The 15382-nt window shown below is 36.4% G+C and overlaps 1 long non-coding RNA gene across 1 annotated transcript in view; it reads left to right on the forward strand.

Moving 5' to 3' along the window:
- The window catches only part of LOC141580789 (uncharacterized), a 185635-nt gene that overhangs the window by 144146 nt on the left and 26107 nt on the right, over positions 1-15382 (forward strand). The window lies entirely within an intron of this gene.

Genomic DNA, 15382 nt, shown 5'->3' on the forward strand with positions numbered 1-15382 from the left:
TAAGAGAAAGCCAAGATGACTTTGGGTATAATGATGAATTTGTAGATATTGCAAAAGCACAATTCATGAAAAAAAATTTTATAGGCTGGATTTCATTAAAATTAAAAACACTTCTCCATGAAAGACAGTGTCAAGAGAATAAAAAAAGTGACAGAGACAAAAAAGAAATACTTTCAAAAGGCATTTGACAGGAATTACATAAAATCTAAAAATATGTAACAATAAAAAAGAATTGTAAAAACCTGATTTAAAGATGGGCAAAAGACCTGAACCCACACTTCACCAAAGAAGACACATAAATGGCAATAAGAATATGAAATGATGCTCAACATCGTATGTCATTAAAAGATTGCAAACTAAAACAACAATGAGAGACCATTGTACACCTATTAGAATGGCAAAATCTAAAACATTGACAACACAAAATACTGAAAAAGATGTGGAACAGCAGGAACTCCCATTCATTGCTGGTAGGAATGCAAAATGGTATAGTCACTTTGGAAGACAGTTTGGAAGTTTCTTTTAAAACTAACTAAAACCCTCTCATCACATAGTCTAGGATTTGTGCTCTTTGATATTTACCCAAAGAAGTTAATAACTTATGTCTATAAAAATGTTCATAGCAACTTTATTCATAATTGCCAAAACTTGAAAGCAACTAAGATATACTTCAGTAGGTAAACAAACTGTGGTATATCCAGACAATGAAATACTACTCAGTACTAAAAAGCAATGAGCTATCAAGCCATGAAAAAACATGTAGGACTCAAATGCATATTACTAAGTGACATAGTATTATGAAAAGGCTACATACTATATAATTTTGATTATATGACATTCTGGGAAAGGCAGTATTATGGACACAGTAAAAGGATTAGTAGTTGCCAGGGTTTAGAGGGAGAAGGAAGGATGAATAGGCAAAGTAGAGAGGAGTTTTAGCTTGTTGAAACAGTACTCTGTATTTTTTTCATAATGAGGTGTACATATCATTATATATTTGTCAAAATCATAGAATATACAGTACCAAGAGTGAACTGTAAGCTGTGGTCTTTGGGTGATAATAATGTGTTGATGTAGGTTCACTGATTGTAACAAACATACAACTGTGATGTAGGATTTTGATGGTGGAAGACACTGTGTATATGTGGGGGAAGGGAGTATACAAGAATTATTTGTACCTTCTGTTCAATTTCGCTGTGAATCTAAAACTTCTCTAAAAAATAAAGTCTATTACAAAAAATTCATATGGACATAGGATCAAAAAGAATTAATGTTGAAAATGAAAAAAATCACATATTGAAATACTATAAGTTTTTGATAAGACTGCTGTTGGTAGAAGAATGGGTTATTAATATAGTGGATGGAATTAAAAAGCTGAGAAACAACCTATTTATAAATTGACTTATAACATACAGCTCTTACAAGGAAAGTGGCACTGGAAAGAGTAAGAAAGACATTTCCTCTAATAGTGTTGGTTCAACTAGGTATCCCAACAAATAGAAAAGAAAAACCCAGGGACTTGAACACTACTTCATGCTAGCAAACATCAGTCTTAAGACTATTGTAAATCTAAATGTGAAATGTGAGACAAAGAAAAATATTTTATATGAGAATATTCTTATTAACTTGGGATAGGGAAAGATTTATCAAATGGGTTGCAATAAACGCCATTGATAAATAAAAATATTGCCAAAGTAACCTAAATTAAAATTGGGCATTTTTGGTCATTGAAACAGAAGTTGAAGAAAGTGAAAAAGTAACAAGAGCAGAAAAGTATTTTGCCACAGATGTATACAAAATAGATAAATAGATACATTGGTAGCTTCTTTCTAGCAATTAGGAAAAGATAGACAATAAAAAAAATAAGCAAGAGAATCAAACACTTCACAGGAGAGGATATCTAAATCAGTAGAAATACAGTGCTTCTCATAGTCAACAGAACATGCAAACTAAAACTCTAATAAGATGCTACTATACACCTATCAAAATGGTTGGTGGAACTATAATTGTGGAAGTGTAAAGGTTTCTGTTGGATATTTGCTCAGGTATACACCCAACAGAAAACTGTCATATGTGTAACAATAGACAAGTAAAAGAATATTCATAGTAGTGCAATGCTTCATAACCACAAACTGGAAACATCTCTAATATTTACTAAGGATATAGTAGACAAATATAACTGATATAATTTACAATTGACTCCTTAACAGCATTGAAAGTGAATAGATGTGTACAATAAAGAATGAATCTCTTATCTGCATAACATTTTTAAAATGAGCAAAACTGATACACGCAGATATAAATCAAGACAGTGTTTAATTCTGGGGATATGAGAGGAGCTGTGATTGGTAGAGGCCAAGAAGCCCTGGACGTTGATAGATGTTAAATTTATTAATCTGGATAGTATTTTCACTTTATGATAATTTATTAAGCTGTTCATATATGAATTGTTCACTTGTCTCTTTGCATGTTATACTTCAACTGAAAAAATTAAGCAAATAAAACGAATCAATTGTTTAAAAGGTTATTTGTTCCTGGCTTAGTTGGTCCAGTATTGGACCAAGTAATCAATCACCACATAACCTATTATATCATCATCAGCAACATCATTAAAATATTGGTAATCTGGGCAGTAACAATGCTTAATTTGAAAAATAAAAAAATTACAAATCCAATTTTCTGTCATTGAGTAGTATAGTTAGGGACAAAATCATAATGTGATTAAAAAATTTCCTCTTAATTTTCAATATTTTCAAGTTTCTACTGTTGCATAGGAGTTGACATGATACAACATCCAGTACTATGTCTGTAATAAAGATTTTTTAAAAATTTTTATTTTTGAGACAGATTCTCACTCTGTCACCAGGCTGGAGTGGAGTGTAATGGCGCGATCTTGGCTCACTGCAACCTCTGCCTCCTGGGTTCAAGCCATCCTCTTGCCTCAGCCTCCTGAGTAGCTGGGATTACAGGCACATGCTATCATGCCCAGCAAATTTTTGTATTTTTAGTAGAGATGGGGTTTCAGCATGTTGGCCAGGATGGTCTTGATCTCTTGACCTTGTGATCCACCTACCCTGGCCTCCCAACGTGCTGATATCACAGATGTGAGCCACTACGCCCAGCTGATAAACTTTCTTATTATTTTCTCTTCTTAAAAACTGATACATAATAGGTGTACACATTTTTTTTTTTTAAACGGAGTTTCGCTCTTGTTATCCAGGCTGGAGTGCAGTGGCGCGATCTCGGCTCACCGCAACCTCCGCCTCCTGGGTTCAGGCAATTCTCCTGCCTCAGCCTCCTGAGTAGCTGGGATTACAGGCACGTGCCACCATGCCCAGCTAATTTTTAGTATTTTTAGTAGAGACGGGGTTTCACCATGTTGACCAGGATGGTCTCGATCTCTTGACCTCGTGATCCACCTGCCTCAGCCTCCCAAAGTGCTGGGATTACAGGCTTGAGCCACCGCGCCCGGCCAGGTGTACACATTTTTTTATACATTTACGCAATATTTAAGTCAAGATAATTGGGATATCCACCTCAAACATCTATCTTTATGTTAGGAACATTAGAATTTTTCTAGCTATTGAAATATACAATAGACCATTGCTAAGTCTAGTCACCCTATTGATGTATCAAATACTACATCTTATACCTTCTAACTGTATTATTGTATCCATTAATCAACATCTTCATCCGACACTACCCTATATTCTTCCCAGCTTCTCGTAACCACAAACATACTTTATATCTTCATGAGATCCACTTTTTCAGCTCCCACATAGAAGTGAGAACATACAATATTTGTTGTTCTGTGCCTGGCTTATTTCATGTAACATAATGACCTCCAATTCTATCTTTGCTGTTGCAAATAACAGAATTTCATTCATTAAGGCTAAGTAGTATTCCATATACCATATTTAAAAAACAAAACAAAATATGTATCTGTCCATAGGACTTAGGTTGATTCTGTATTTTAGCTATTGTGAATAGTGCTGCAATAAGCATGTGAGTGCAAATATATCTGTGTTATATTGATTTCCCTTCTTTTGGATATACATCCAGTGGTGGGATTGCTAGGTTATGATCATTCTATTTTTAGCTTTGCTCACACCTTTCCACCCATGCTGGCCTCACTGCTATTTCTCATCCATGTCTTATTTTTCCTTCTATCTGAAATGCGCTTCACTTATACGTATATCGGAATGCCTGGTTCTTTCATTTATTTCAGATATCTGCTCAGATATTATCTCAGAGCAATGTTTTTGGCTACCCCAATCTAAAGTAGCACTCTTTTTGTTGCTGTCCTTTTAGCCCACTTCATTTGTGATTGTAACAGTTACTATATCATGACATTTTATTATGTAAGTGCTTTGTGTGTAATTTGCCTTCAAATGTAAACTCCTGGGGGCAGGAACTTTATTCTACTTATCGTTACATCTTCAGCACCCAGAACAATTTCCAGCATATATTTAGTGCTTAATAATGATTAAATGGATGAGTGCATGAACAGTTTGTGTTAATGGCCAATGACAAACCATATAGACAAATTATTTTATTGATTGGTGATAATTTATTTGAATTAACATCGCCAGAGTCTGGACAACTTGGTGGTTAACTCACTTTTGGTTTATTTGGGCAATTTAAAACCCCCAAACCTGGGCTTAACCATCTTCCTTTTTTTCTTTTTGTACATATTCCACTGAATTGCACAGTCCCTGGCAGGGAAACATTAAACAAACAGAACCCAGGGTTGCTATGCTGTTAAAGCCAGAAGTACATCATTCATTATGTGAATAAAATACATAGAGAATAAAATAGCCACAGAGTAATGGGAGTTTTATTCTCTCTCTATTCCATTTCACTCCCTCTCTATTTTACTTACGTTATGAAGTGATGCTCCCGCCGTTGGCTGATAAATGTTGATTAATCTGATGGAGAGTTGGATTTGTTAGCGGGCAATAGCAATGTAAATAAATCGAGCAGGTGAACTGGAGTTCACAGTGTCATTTCTGAGATTAAAGAGCCTGTCTAGCCCTCCAAGCTCACTTATTACAATCAGGATGCATGCTCTTCTTGTAAACAGACCTAGTAAGCCCCTTTAAGCAGCTCAGCAGGCCTCCTTTTGTATTTCCTACTGACTGTCTCTTCAGCAAGTTTCATCTCCTGGGTATTGCCTATGAAGTTAATTTTTGTTTCTCCTCCAGGGGGTGGGAGTTGGATAGAGGGGACTGGAAAGAATAGATAGGTCAGTTTTTCTTTTATGAAACTGTCGCTATCTGCCGGTCAGTAATTGCACAGAACTTATAACAAGCAAGGGTCTGAACAAAATGCTTGCAGATTAATAACAATAAAGAGAACAATGAATGCAGCAATAGTCATTTAACACCTATATAGCAATTTACTATTTATAAAGCACTTTAGGTAGTATAATATTTGGTTAATGCTGAAGGTAATTCTAGGCATAGGCATTCTTGTTTTATCTAGGTCACCCAGATGTTAGCTGTATCACCCTTCCTTGGAAATACATTTACACACTTTAAAAAAATTTTTTTACTTTAAGTTCTGGGAAATATGTGCATGAATGTGCATGTTTGTTATATGGGTATACACATGCCGTGGTGGTTTGCTGACATTTATTCACTTTTGTAATAGAGTGATCTCCCTGTTTTCAGTTCTGCAGGAAGTCCGATGCCTTCCTCAAATTTTGTTGTTAGTTGCCAAGCAGCTTATCCTCTTGTCATCTTTGTCTCTGGGCATTGACTTGCTACAATTTATCCTCCCCTGCTCTTTCCCACCCCCACAGTCCCATAGCTCTGTTCTGTGATTGTTTCCTTTTTTCCCATTCCATATTGCCTTAGACACCAAACTCAGATCTGTTTCTGCAATTGTCCTCCAGGTGATAAAACACAGCCCTTGAACACAGCTCTGGAATGTATTCGTGCCATACCTTAGAAGGCGTGTCTCCTACTTCCCTCGAAGTCTCCTAGCATAGCTTCTAAAGACAGTTATGTTAATCCCGAGGCAAGGGATCCTGTCACCATATTAAAGAGAGGACTACCTGACTGCCACCCTTTCTGCTTATAAAGCCACTTATGTTGCTTTACATTATTGTGTAGACAGGTTTTAGTCCCAACTGTGGCTTGGCCTCTGACGTTCAGAATTTGCTTCAGGTGAACTTGTATTAAAAATGATAGCTGTAATGTAATTGCTATATACTGATAACTACAGTATGATGGAGCAGAAGTTTTAAAAGAAATTTTCCTGTTCCTAAGACTAGATAATATTCTCAACAAATATACTCCCACTTTTTTCCTCATAAACAACCTTAGAATACAGCAACTGAAATTGGTTGGTTAAGAGGGTGATTCTGGTGTTTTACCCTTCGGTAAAATTTGGTTCTACTGGCTACCAGCTGCGTGACCCAGGCCCCCAGTGTACAGTTGCTCAGGCTGTATCCTGAGACTCCCAAGGAAACAATCTCAGAACAGAGCTATGGGAAGGTGGAAGGTGGGAAAGGGCAGGAGAGGATACTTTTTCAGCAGAGTCAATACCCGGAGCCAGAAATGACAAAGGCTCACAAGGCACAGGTGCACAGGTGAAGAGAAATACAGCTTGAACCCTAGTCATCGAGACGTCAGCCTTCAGGTAAGACTGGCTTAGCAAAGAGGAAGATTAACTTTTTAGAAGCTGAGAGACACTCCTGAATTTGAGCAATGGCACTAAAACTACTCAGTGATGGCCTTTGAAAAGTCACTTATTCGTTCTGTGCCTCAGTTTCTTTCTTTTCTTTTCATATTACTGCAATCAATGTGATTTATTTTTCCAAAGAAGCCATGCTTAATTACATATTGTATTCTGAAGTAAGAAACTTGTAAAAAATAAGTTACAGGAATGACAATGATAACAGGTGCAAAAATGCTGTAGATTATACCCTAGGATCCTGGATATAATAAAATTATCCTTCAAGCCAAATAAGAAATATCATCAAATACTGTAATTGTAGATACCAAAAGGACTGACACGTATATAGCACTTAAGACTATTCTATGATATTTTACCTAAAATTAATATGCAGGCTATAACAAACAGTAAGTTGCTCATTAACAATGATCATACTTATCCTAAGGATTTAGAAATATTTATTTGGGTAATTTGGAATGCACAGGTATTTTTTTCTGATACGGTATTTTAAAAATTATTTTACTTTAAGTTCTGGGATACATGTGTAGATTCTGCAGGTTTGTTACATAGACATATGTATGCCATGGTGATTTGCTGAACCTATTGACCTGTTCTCTAAGTTCCCTCCCCTTGACCCACAGACCCCAGCAGGCCCTGGTATGTGTTATTCCCCTCCCTGTGTCCATGTGTTTTCATTGTTCAATTCTCACTTATGAGTGAGAACATGCGGTATTTGGTTTTCAGTTTCTGTGTCAGTTTGCTGATGATGATGGCTTCCAGCTTCATCCATGTCCCTGCAAAGGACAGGATCTCATTCCTTTTTATGGCTGTGTAGTATTCCATGGTGTGTATATGTGCCAGGTTTTCTTTATCCAGTCTATCATTGATGGGAATGTGGGTTGGTTCCCTGACTTGGCAATTGTAAATAGTGCTGCAATAAACATATGTGTGCATGTGTCTTAACAGTAAAATGATTTGTATTCCTTTGGGTATGTATCAGTAATGGCATTACGGGGTCAATTGGTAGATCCTTGAGGAATCACAATGCTGTCTTCCACAATGGTTGAACTAATTTACTTTCCCACCAGCAGTGTACAAGCATTCCTATTTCTCTGCAGCCTTGCCAACATCTATTGTTTCTCGATTTTTTAATAACTGCCATTCTGACTGATGTGAGATGATATCTCATTGTGATTTTGATTTGCATTTCTCTAATGAGCAGTGATGTTGAGCTCTTTTTGTTTGTTGGCTGCATAAATATCTTCTTCTGAGAATTTTCTGTTCATATCCTTTGTCCTCTTTTTGATAGGGTTGTTTGGTTTTCTCCTTGTAAATTAGTTTAAATTCCTTGTAAATTCTGGATATTAGACCTTTTTCAGATGGCTAGATTGTGAAAATATTCTCCCATTCTATAGGTTGCCTGTTCACTCTGAAAATAGTTTCTTTTGCCGTGCAGAAGCTCTTCAGTTTAATTAGATCCGATTTGTCAATTTTGGCTTTTGTTGCAATTGCTTTTGGTTTTTGGCATGAAGTCTTTGCTCATGCCTATGTTTTGAATGTTGTTGCCTAGCTTTTCTTCTAGGGTTTTTATGATTTGGGGTTTTACATTTAAGTCTTTAATTCATCTTGAGTAAATTTTTATATAAGGTGTAAGCAAGGGATCTAGTTAAAATTTTTTGCATATGGCTAACCAGTTTTCCCAGCACTGTTTACTGAATAGGAAATCTTTTCCCTATTGCTTCTCTTTGTCAGGGTTGTTGAAGATCAGATGGTAGTAGATGTGTGGTGTCATTTCTGAGGTCTCTGTTCCATTGGTCTGCATGCCTGTTTTGGTATCAGTACCATGCTGCTTACAGTACCATGGTTACTGTAGGCTTATAGTATATTTTGAAGTCAGGTAGTGCAATGCCTCCAGCTTTGTTCTTTTTGCTTAGGGTTGTCTTGGATATACAGGGTCTTCTTTGATTCCATAGGAAATTTAAAATAGTTTTTTTTTGTAATTCTGTGAAGAATGTCAAGGGTAGTTTGAAGGGAATAGCATTGAATCTCTAAATTACTTTGAACAGTATGGCCATTTTCACGAAATTGATTCTTCCTGTCCATAAGCATGAAGTGTTTTTCCATTTGTTTGTGTCCTCTCTTACTTTCTTGAGCAGTGGTTTGTAGTTCTCCTTGAAGAGATCCTTCACATCTCTTGTTAGCTTTATTCCTAGGTATTTTATTCTCTTTGTAGCAACTGTGAATGGGAGTTCATTCATGATTTGGCTCTCTGCTTGTCTATTATTTATGTAAAGGAATGCTTGTGATTTTCCACACTGATTTTGTATCCTGAGATTTTGCTGAAGTTGCTTATCAGTTTAAGGAGTTTTGGGGCTGAGATGATGAAGTTTTCTAAATATAAAATAATATTGTCTGCTAACAGAGACAATTCAACTTCATCTTTTCCTATTTGAATACACTATATTTCTTTATCTTGTCTGATTGACTGAGCAAGAACTTCCAATATTGTGTTGAATAGGAGTGGTGAGAGAGGGTATCCTTGTCTTGTTCAGGTTTTCAAAGGGAATACTTCCAGCTATTGCCCATTCAATGTGATATTGGCTGTGAGTTTGTCATAAATAACTCTTATTATTTTGAGATATGTTCAGTCAATACATAGTATATTGTGAGTTTTTAACATGAAGGGATATTGAATTTTATCAAAGGCCTTTTCTGGATCTATTGAGATAATCATGTGTCTTTTTGTCTTTGGTTCTGTTTATGTGATGGATTACGTTTATTGATTTGCATATGTTGAACCAGCCTTGCATCCCAGGGATGAAGCTGACTTGATCATGGTGGCTAAGTTTTTTGATGTGCTCCTGGATTCAGTTTGCTAATATTTTATTGAAGATTTTGTATTGATGTTCATCAGGGTTATTGGCCTGAAATTTTCTTTTTGTGGGTGTATGTCTCTGCCAGGTTTTGGTATCAAGATAATGCTGGCCTCATAAAATGAGTTAGGGAGGGGTCCCTCTTTTTCTATTGGTTGGAATAGTTTCAGAAGAAATGGTACCTGCTCCTCTTTATATCTCTGGCGGAATTCAGCTGTGAGTCTGTCTGGTCATGGGCTTTTTTTTGGCTAGTAAGCTGTTAATTATTGCCTCAGTTTTAGAATGTATTTGTCTATTCAGGTCTATTTGACTTTTTCCTGGTTTTGTGTTCAGGAATTAATCCATTTCTTCTAGATTTTCTAGTTTATTTGCATAGAGGTGTTTATAGTATTCTCTGACAGTAGTTTGTATTTCTGTGGGGTCAGTGGTGATATCCCCTTTATTATTTTTTATTGTGTCATTTTTATGTGTAGCTGCTGCACCACACTGTTCTTCCTTCCTCTCAGTGGATCACGTCAGCCGCCTAGTCATTTCTGATGGGAGAACCTGGATACCTTGGTTGCTGGTGAAGGGTTCACATGCTTATTATTGTTCTTTTCCATGGGAGCCTCCAATTGCTATTTTTAGTTAGCCATCTTGGCCCTGCTCTGCCTTGCCTCAGTTTCCTCATTGGTAAATGGGGGTTGTTGGGAGGACTAAATGAGTTGATGTATGTAAAATGCTTCACACTGTCTAAAACTGAAGTACTCCTTGCTCTCTGGCAGGTTCAACAGCTTTCTCTTAGTTCAGATGACCCCCTGAGCCACATTATACTAAGGAAGAGGCTGATGACAGTTTGCCAGTACACTGTGAGGGAATGCTGGGTTCTTATGCCAGCTCTTTAAAATGGACAATACTGGCTGTCATGCTCCTCCCTTTGCTCTTCCCCTTTTTTCTTGCCTGGGATGGAGATATGATGCCTGGAGGCACAGCATGCAACCTCTGGTCTAGGGGAAAATCATAAGAAGAGAGCGGGAGTCCCTGTCTTTAAGGACATGATTGAGATACAGAACCATTTCTGGAGAGTCTGCCCTGAAATTTTTGTTCAGCGAAACAGATATGCATACAAATTATGTTTTAGGCATGTTAGTGGATTTTTCTGTTATTTGTAGCTGAATGTATTCATGATAGTACAGCTTGTCTTCTTCCTCGTTTTCCTCCTTTACTATCATTATCATTATTTTATATGAGAAGGAAAGCAACTTCTGTGTGACCAGCCTCCAAAAATTGAGGGATGTAATTTGTTCTTTTAGTTATACCTCATTTACAGATAAATAAACTGAGTAAATTAAACTGCTCAGATTTCCCAATTTGTAACCAAGCAAGTCATAATACACATCCATACACTGCCAGCAAATTTGTTACTTTTCTACTATTACATATAGTTGCCAAGTTTCCATTCTGTGACTGTACTATAAAAATACCACCTAATCTTCTTAATTTCAGACTTGTTTTAGGTCATCCAGTCTGTTAAGACCCAGTTGAACTTTGATGTTGTCATGTAATATATTAAGTATATGCTATAGTGACATATAATCTTTAATCTATGATTATTTTAATGTATAATATAATAATTTAGAATTATTGAACAGTACAGTGCCAAATTAAGCTTGAGACATGTGATCAGAGGATAACATAGTTACATTGTAATTCACAGTCAGAGATGTCTCACCCACTAATCATCAACTGATTATTTATTACCCTTTAACTAATGTTACTGGTTATAGGAAGAAAAATAATAGCAAACAAAAATTTTCTTTCCCTACTTTGTTTTCTCTCTCTCTCTTTCTTTTTTTCTTTTTTCTTTTTTTTTTTTTAAGAGATGAGGATTTCCTATGTTACCCAGGCTCATCTTGAACTCCTGGCCTCAAACCATCCTTGGCCTCCCAAATTGCTGGAATCCCAAGTATGAGTACCGGGCCCATTTCCATACTTTCAATTGGCTATGCACTCTTTCAAATTATATATATAATTTAAGTTAATCTTCACAGAGATCCATGAAGTGACCATATCATTATTTTCATGTTGTATTTGTGAAAACAGAGGGATAGAGTGCAAAGGCTGATTTTTAGAGATAAGCAATAGATTAGTTTATAATGCAGGCACACTTGAAATAGTTTTCAGTAGCTAAATGGAAGGATACATTACACTGGAAGATAGCACATGATACCTCCTCCCGGTCTGATTGACTTGTTTTGGCAGGAAGGCATCCTGAGATGATAGTAAGATGCAATCCCTTGAATCTAGGGCAGGAGTTCCTTTTCTGTGTGTAAGGCATATGAGACCAATGCTCCAGTATCAGATATGGAGAGAGTCTGGGGAGGGACGTCCAAAACATATCTCAGATAAAGAAGAGCTTCACATTAACACCCCTCTAGTACCGGCAGCAATATAGGGAACCTTGGGATAGGGTGACAGGTCTGATCTACAGACCCTATAAACCACATTTATATACTTTCTGATCTTGCCTTATCTTCCTATTTCTGTGAATGTTCTTACATACTTCTAACAAGGATACCAATTGAACAACTCTCCACACTCACTCATCTTCCTTTTTTAAGCTTTATTGATCAATAATTCAAACAATGCAATTCACCTTTCTAAAGCATAAAATTCAATGGTTTTTATTATATTTATTATTTGCAACCATCATCAGTCAATTTAGAATATCAAATTTAGGTGCTCGCTTCGGCAGCACATATACTAAAATTAGAATATCAAATTTAGAGTATCACCTCAAATAGAAACTTCATACCATACACCTATCATTCCCCATCCTCTCATCCCTCCAGACCAAAACAATTACTAACATACTTTCTGTCTCTTTATATAGCATTTGCTTCTTCTGAACATTTCCAATAAGTAAAAATCATATAGTAGGTGGTCTTTTGTGATTGACCTGATTTTGGTATCAGGGTATTACTGGCCTTAGCATTATTTGGGAAGTGTTCCCTCCTCTTCTATGTTTTGGAAAAATTTATGAAGAACTACTATTACTTAGCTTTGAAGGTTATAATTCAGCAGTGAAGGCCAGGTGCATTGGGTTACGCCTGTAATCCCAGCACTTTGGGAGGCCGAGGCAGGCAGATCACAAGGTCAGGAGTTCGAGACCTGCCTTGCCAACATGGAGAAGCCCTGTATCTACTAAAAAGAGAAAAATTAGCTGGGTGTGGTGGTGTGCACCTGTGATCCCAGCTACTCCAAAGGCTGAGGTTTTCTTAATGGGGTAGTTTTTCATTATGAATTCAATCTCTTTGTTATAGGTTGTAATGGTTATTATTATTAGTATTATTTTTTGAGATGGATTCTTCTCTGTCACCAGGCTGGAGTTTAGTGGTACAATCTTGGCTTACTGCAGTCTCTGCCTCCCGGGTTCAAGTGATTCTCTTGCCTCAGCCTCCAGCGTATGTGGACTACAGGTGTACGCCACCATACCCAGCTAATTTTGTTTTACTATTAGTAGAGACGTCGATTTACCATGTCGGCCAGGATGGTCTTGATCTCTTGACCTCATGATCCACCCACTTCGGCCTCCCAAAGTGCTGGGATTACAGGTGTAAGCCACCATGCCTGTCCTGTGACAGTTAATTTTATGTGTTAACCAGATGGAGCCATATGATGCCCAGGTATTTGGTTAAACATTATTCTGGGTATTTCTATGAGAGTGGTGTTTTTGGACGGGTTTGATATTTAAATTGTTAGACTGAATAAAGTAGATTGTTCTCTGAAGTGTGAGTGGATCTCATCCAATCATTTAAAGGCCTGGATAGAACAAAAAGGCTGGTCCTTCCCTGAGTAAGAGAGAATTCTTCCTGCCTAATGGTCTCTAAACTGGAATATTGCCTTTTTTCCCTGCTCTCAGACTTGAACTGAGTCTTGAGCCTGTTCATCTTGAATTGAAGCAAAACTGTTGGCTCTTCTGTGTCTCTGGTTTGCCAGATCACCCTTCATGCACATGTTGGGACTTGTCAGCCTTCAAAATTCCATGAGTCAATTCACGCATATGCATATATAAGTATGTTTTATTGGTTCTGTTTTTCTAAAGAACACTGACTAATACGTATGCCTATTAGATTGTATGTTTCTTTTTGATTCAGTTTTAATAAGTTTTGTGTCACAAACTGAATGTTTGTGTCATCCTAAAATTTATATGTTGAACCCCTAATCCCCAGTGTGATGGTATTAGGAGATGGGATTATAACCTTTGAGAGGTTTTTAGGTTTTGGTGAGATGATAAGGGTGGAGCCCCCATGATGGGATGAGTGTCGTTATAGCATGGGAAAGAGACACCAGAACTTCTTTCTCTGCCATGTGTGAATTCAGCAAGAAAGTCTACAAATCAGGAAGAGAGCCTTCACCAAGAACTTCCCCCATGCTAGCACCCTGATCTTGGACTTCCCAGCATTCAGAACTATAAGGAGTAAATGAGTGTTGTTTTTAAGCCACCCAGTTTTGGATATTTTGTTATAGAAGCACCAGCTGACTAAGACGTTTTTGTCTTCATGGGAATTTGTTCACTTATCTAATCAGTACATTTTTTAATAGCATTTCTTCATAATCCTTTTTATTTCTGCAAAGTCCATAGTTATATCTTTCATTTTTGATTCTCTTCTCTTTTTCGCTTGGCCAATCTAGTGAAAGATTTGTGAATTTTGCTAATATTTTCTCAAAGAACCAACTTTTGGTTTTGTTGATTTTCTTGGTTACTTTTCTGTACTTTATCTCATAAATTTCTGTTCAAATCTTTTTATTTTATTCCTTCTACTTGCAAAAATTTAGTCTGCTCTTCTTTTGTCAGTGCCTCAAAGTGGCAGTTTCGGTTATTAGCTTGAGAATCTTGTATGGACTTAAGTTATTACTTCCTCTTGAAGCACTGCTTTACTTGTATTCCGTAAGTTTTGGTATTTTACATCTTCCTTCTCATTTATTTCAAATGTTTTCTAATCTCCCTCTTGATTTCCTCTTTAATCTTTTCCTCCCACCATTTGTTTAAGGATATGCCCTTTAATTTCCACATACTCTTTGATTTTCAAAATATCCTCATAGGTATTTACTTGTGATTTCATTCCATTATTGTATCAGTCTTTTAAAATTTGTGGAGGTTTATTTTATGACCTAGCATATGCTCTGTCTCGGGGAATATTCTCTGAGCACGTGAGAAGAGTGTGTATTCTGCTGTTGTTAGGTGTGGCATTCTATAGGTGTCTGTTAGGTCTAGTTGCTTTATGTTATGGAAGTGTTTCATTTCCTTCTTGTTCTTCTGCCTTCTTTCTCCATTATTAATAATGTGGTATTAAAATTTTTAACTACTATTGTTAAATTTTTAACTTTCCCTTTATTTCTGTAAAATTTTGCTTTATATATCTTAGTGCTCTGTTATTAGGTATATATATGTGTATAATTGTTAGATCTTGCTGATGAATACACCCTTTTATCACAATAAAATATTTCATCTCAGTGTTTTGTTGTTGGTGGTTTAAAGTCTCTTTTGTCTGATATTAATGTAGCTACATGGGTGGTCTTGTTGTTGCTTTTGGCCTGATATGTTTTTTTCTCTTCTTTACTATCTATATTATCTTTGAATCTAAATTATGTCCCCTGTAACTAACATAGAATTGGATCATCTTTTTCCATCCAGTCTGAATATTTACTGCCTTTTGTTTGGGTTTTGGATTCTACTCATACTTAACGCTATTATTGACATAGCTGGATTTATGCTTGTACTTCAGTTTTTAATGTCTTGTGTCTTTTTTTCTTTTATTCCTCTTTTACTACTTTCTTTTTTATTA

Source organism: Saimiri boliviensis, chromosome 13 (genome assembly GCF_048565385.1).
Source record: "Saimiri boliviensis isolate mSaiBol1 chromosome 13, mSaiBol1.pri, whole genome shotgun sequence".
NCBI lineage: Eukaryota > Metazoa > Chordata > Mammalia > Primates > Cebidae > Saimiri > Saimiri boliviensis.